Source organism: Cydia pomonella, chromosome 14 (genome assembly GCF_033807575.1).
Source record: "Cydia pomonella isolate Wapato2018A chromosome 14, ilCydPomo1, whole genome shotgun sequence".
NCBI lineage: Eukaryota > Metazoa > Arthropoda > Insecta > Lepidoptera > Tortricidae > Cydia > Cydia pomonella.
In genome coordinates, this window is record NC_084716.1 from 5317621 (window position 1) to 5323170 (window position 5550).

The 5550-nt window shown below is 33.5% G+C and overlaps 1 long non-coding RNA gene across 1 annotated transcript; it reads right to left on the reverse strand.

The window, feature by feature from the left end:
* Window positions 1-1142: 1142 nt before the first annotated feature.
* On the reverse strand, window positions 1143-5081 carry LOC133524781 (uncharacterized). Its single transcript, XR_009800440.1, has 2 exons — window positions 5003-5081; window positions 1143-4095 (listed from the first exon to the last, which is right to left on the reverse strand). It is a non-coding gene; the product is annotated as an uncharacterized LOC133524781 (long non-coding RNA).
* Between the last annotated feature and the right edge of the window lie 469 nt (window positions 5082-5550).

Sequence of the window (5550 nt, forward strand, 5' to 3'; positions counted from 1 at the left end):
AAACATAGAATAAATAAATAGTTTACCACGAAATGGTCCCGCCTCAGCATTAATGCTAACCCAAAAGTCAGCGCTGATCTTCCGGCGAGACCATTTGTGAGTCACGAACGCAGCTGTACGACACGGCATAAACATACAACTGAACGCGGCTTTGCGGCGGCGAAAGGGCGGCGATCAACGCCATCTAGTCTGCCGGCGAGACGTCATGATGAGAAAAGAGGCCATGTCGTACGCGTGCTGATAGATACAGATAACAACGATAACAAGACCATTTATTAGTTTATTACTTACTAGCATCAGTGCAAAACATGAACGAAAATAAACGTGTTTACATGGCAAGAAATTAAAAAGAAATTCAATTCAATCTTACAATATTAAAACTAAGGATACCACCTAGGTGATTAAGGTTTTATAACTACCATAACAATGTGTTAACTTCGCCAAAAGAGTGTTTACCCATGAATGATAATAAAAATAATCAAAATAAAGTAAAGCTTGGCTTTTCGGTTACAAGTTGTGTACATTAAGAAGATAAAATAACATAAATATCACGCACAACGGTGACGCAAGAGTTGCAAAGCATTTATCGTTTGGCGCGGTAATCGAATCATTCATAAAATAAACAAGTGAATATTAAAAAACTCTTGGGCCACGTCAGTCAAACTTCCATTCTTATGAAAATAGACGATTTACAATTCATCCTGCGCTTCCATACTAGGGCCTCGGGAATCATCCACGTGTTCACATAGTCACTACAGATCGTATCATACCTACGACAAAATTTATGCTACCAATTTGGGACATCGATAACGACGTTTAATTGCTGTACTCGATGCATTGTTTTAGCTCGCAACACCATAATAGAAATGCTGGGAATTCATAGGGAAAACCAGTTCAACAGTTTCTACTTTTAGTATACAGGTAAAACATACCTATTAAGCACATACGGCATTGCGTGTGCGCGATAAGAGCGAACAATGACAATGATCCACAGGCGACCGCACGGACACCGAAGTGTTGCTTGAGTCGGCTCGCAACATCCGTGGTTCCGGCTCTGGTGCAGAACAGTGACGATAGTGCTGATGAATTGCTGAACGGCGAATCCCTTGGAGATTGACGATGTCGAATAAAACCAAGAGAGGAGAATTAACTTTATATTAAAGTAATAATTACTACAACTGTACGGAGAGAGGAGTAGACCCGGAATGATGCTTGGGAGACGCAGCTCACCTTATATACGGATTTCTGCACAAAGGAATTCTTAAGAAACTCACCACGTGTATGTGCAACACCTTGAGCAGCACGTACTACTCATAAATTATAAGTTTATTACCTTTGTCCGTGCCTTTTGGCTTTGACATCGGATTAGTCAAATTATTTAGAACTCATTTACATCAGTAGCGAGATTATTATACAATGTTGCAATGCTACGGTTAGGGTTCGTCATTTGTGTGGTGGGTTCCTTAACTCCTCCCTTCTTAAGATAAAAATATTCTTTTTATTACAAAAAAATATTTTTATTACAAAATATCACACTTTTATAAAACATAACTAAACTTATGCTATCCCTTAAAATGTTTTTTTATTGCCCTAATCCCGGCACAATGTCGTCTTTATTCACTTTCACTATTCTTTGAGTTTTATATACACTTTCACTTTCACATCTCTTTGAACTCGTTGTCGTAGACGTCGATTTTTAGTATTTTAACACCTTATAATCGGTCTCAAAACAAATGATCTGACATTTGTCATGTTTTGTAGACAGACTACCAGATATTCAGTACTCGTCTCCTTTTTATGTCTTCCTGATATCTTTGTGATTTGGATAATGTTCGCTAGTATGATGTTACTTTTCTTCGTGTATCTCATTATCTTCCACTCACTTTTAGGGATAGGAAAGGGGTAGGGGATAACATAGTTATTCTTAACATGTTTATATAATGAAATTATGCTCTAATCCGCTATGTTAATACATTAACCCGTTATACCGAATGTATACAATTAGTTGAGTTAAAGTTGTTTTATTAATTACGCAATTTAAAAGATTACATTAAGTTAGAGCTAATAATATCTATTTGTATTCAAGGAATTTATATTCCATGTATAAGGGAATTATATCCATATATATTTTTATTCAAGGGATTTATATCCCGTATATATTTTTATTCAAGGGCCCTTATCTTATAAGTTGAGCGAGACTGTTTGTCTTTCAGCTCAATTACGAGTGACGTATGCCGTGCCATGCTACGAGAATGCAATACGACTCTTTTTCATATAATTTAGAGATTCGTTACCGTGCCATGCTACGTGAATGTAAGCAAACTCTTTATCTTAGATTTGATTACCGTGCCAAGCTACGTATATGTAATCGAAATCTTATATTTTCAAATCGACTTTCGATTTATATGATCAATTCGGCTTTTTAGCCTTAGTCGGCTTTCTTTAGCCTTCAGGTACCTGATAATATTAATTACGACATTTGCATTTTAATGCAATGGAGAGATTTTGTATATACATTTATTGTATATCAAAAGTGCTAATTAAATTGTCGTACAATTGATCATTATGCGCAATTTCAATATTTTGACGTCTTAAATTTTACAATCATATATGCACAGTATAAATTTCAATGATAAAATTTTAAAAATATCCTTACACTTAAACGATTTATTATAATTTTGTAAAATTAATGCCTTAGATTCAGTCATTTAAGATTTCTTCTCTAAAAACAAAAGTCTTTTTACTGTTCTCGCTATTTAAAATCCCCGTGAGGGAAGATGGTAATTAGTGTTAGTTAATTTATAAGTAAATACAGTATTTATAAATACGAGTAATATTTGTAATATCACAGCTCGTATTGTAATAAAACTTACAGGCTATAATTCGGAATTACAAAACTATGAGACTAAAAATGGCAGAAAATATATCGAAATAAAATAGACCTGAAACTTGGTCTATAAGACCGCAAAGTGACGGTTTTCTGATGATGATGCACTTGCGATATAAGCTTAAGGTTATGGCGCGAGACTTCGGGCGTATTTATAACGATTGTGACGCGACAAAGAGCAAAAATTTTTCCCTATTTGTGTACATTTGCGTCACAAACTAGAGCAAATATCAGAATATCGTGACTAGATGGCTAGACATACAATATTTTTTATTATTTCGCTTCATTTGCTTAACTTTTGAGGGATAGGAGAAAAATAATCAAATCCTTAAGTCTTCTTTGCAATAAACTGCCAGCAACTGAATAATTAGCGCTACAATAGTTTAACTAAGTCCAAAATGACTTCTTATCATCGGTCGGTACATCAGAATGTCACTTTTTTGACCTTTTGGCGATAAAGTAGAGACTTGAGGAAAAGGAACATTCATCGCTGCCTCACTCACCTCAAAAGTTGAACAGGAGCTGGAAAACGAAAAACGTTACTTAGACTAGTGACTTATAAATATGACTAAATACTTTAAGTAAAATTAGACGGGCAATTTATACACTACAATTTTCTATAAACTTGAACCTTTGGAATTAAATTAAATGATATGGCAATATTGTGCAATTAAATATCTAGTGCAAGTTTTAAAAAAAAATAATTTTAGTGTATAAATTATGCTTTTTATAGCACTTTGCTTTGGTATTTGCTGTCATTTTTTTCACTGTTTTAACACTTAAGCTTTCACAGTGTTTTAAGTCTTTAAAGCTTAACTGTCACTGTCATTATCACTATCTGGTATTTTCTGCTTCTTCGTTTCTTCCATAACTTCTGGAACTTCGGAGGCGTTTGTTGATAAAGAAATACGATCCTCGGAATTTTCCAGCGAGTTGAGTTGCTCCACCATTTCCAACAATATTTGACGATTTTCAGCAAACGTACTTAACACCTCGTTCAACGAGTCCTTCGCCAGTTCACCCCAGTATCTGGCATTGTCAATTTTCTCTAACATGTTTTCATAATAAGATTGCAATTCTGAAGTCCAGCTCTCGGTTGAGTCATTTCCGTCTGTGTTTACTGTTGAAGGGCGTTGGCGTTTCTGACTGGGCGTATTTGTTGCTTCTTCAGCTGATCGTTTGTTGCGATTGTTTTGTGGTAGTGACATCTGGAAAAAGTGGAAAAAATATTTCAGGTAATTGTAAATACAAAATGAAAGTCGGTGAAGTAAATTTGGTATTTATATTATCATTTTATTTATTTTAATTAGATATATTTATAAATATATATACCCCCCCTTAAAGCCGCTCTAATAAATAGTTAATTTTTTTTAAAAGTTATATTAAGATTGTTGGGGTACAAGTGATGTATCATTTTTACTTAAGACTGTACCCTAGGAGACATAACCTATACCGTAGACATATAAATATCTATACGTTTTATATACCGATACTTGGAACTAAAATATTAATTGTAAAACCGTTAGACTAAAATAATAACAGGGCCGCTGTCAACATATGTTAATTATTTTCTTTTTAAACTTATAACAAATGGATTAAAAGACTGTCAGTTTTGTTTTATCAGTTTCTGACAGTTACTTTGTTGTTTTTATAACTGAGAAACTGCGATCATAACTACAGACATCGTATACAATAAATTGACAATTATTTAATTTTGTCTAGAATATATCCTGGGATTATTTGGGACGATTGAATTCTAATTTTAAGAGCAATTGTATTATCTTGTGTTTAATAACTATACAAAAATTCACTATTTTTTGACACTATACCTTTACCCCAAAAACTATCTTAAATTTTTAAGCATAACTTCGTTATGAAGTTGGCCATAGAACAGCATTAAAAGTATTTAAATAAGTAGAAAATTTAATAATTTAATTAAAATGAGTAGCTGTCAATTATCACTGAAACAGAATCTAACCCTATGGCACAGGTAGTTAATAAATTACACCCTGACATAATACAAAATAAAGTCAGAAAAATCTATTAAACAAATAATAATTTAACCAAAAACTCAAATAGAATTCAGAAAAACTAACTGAAAGCACTTAAACGTACCTCTAATTTTATAAAAATATTCACTGATTTTAATAAATATAATTTTAGAAGCCGACCAGTTACTCCAGCGGCAGCCAACATTCTTCCTTCAAATTATATACGTTCCCCGTGTTACAGATGACGTTGACTACCGGTACGCCCAAACGATTCACTTCAGTCTCTACCAGTATTATTTTACCCTGTTAATTTTACATATTTGTACTCTAACATTATAGCCGGCTCTGCAGAGTAAATATGACCAGTAAAAATGTGTTTGAAAATAAATAAAAACTCAAAAGTAGTAACTTATTTTCAAGTGCAGTGTTGCCGTTTCGTTGAGCTAAGGTTACTAAAATTAGGGAACATTCCCCGGTTTGGGGTAAATTCTCCCCACATTGGCAGCACTGATAGTGATACCTCTGACGTGTTATCATAGTTTATAATTACTTTTCCTCAACAATTCAATTCACAGTACATCATTAAATTAAACCACAAGAGACATTGTTTATAATCGAGATTTCCTGTATTTGTTTTTACATACTCATTAGTCATAAATTGCGTTAAATATT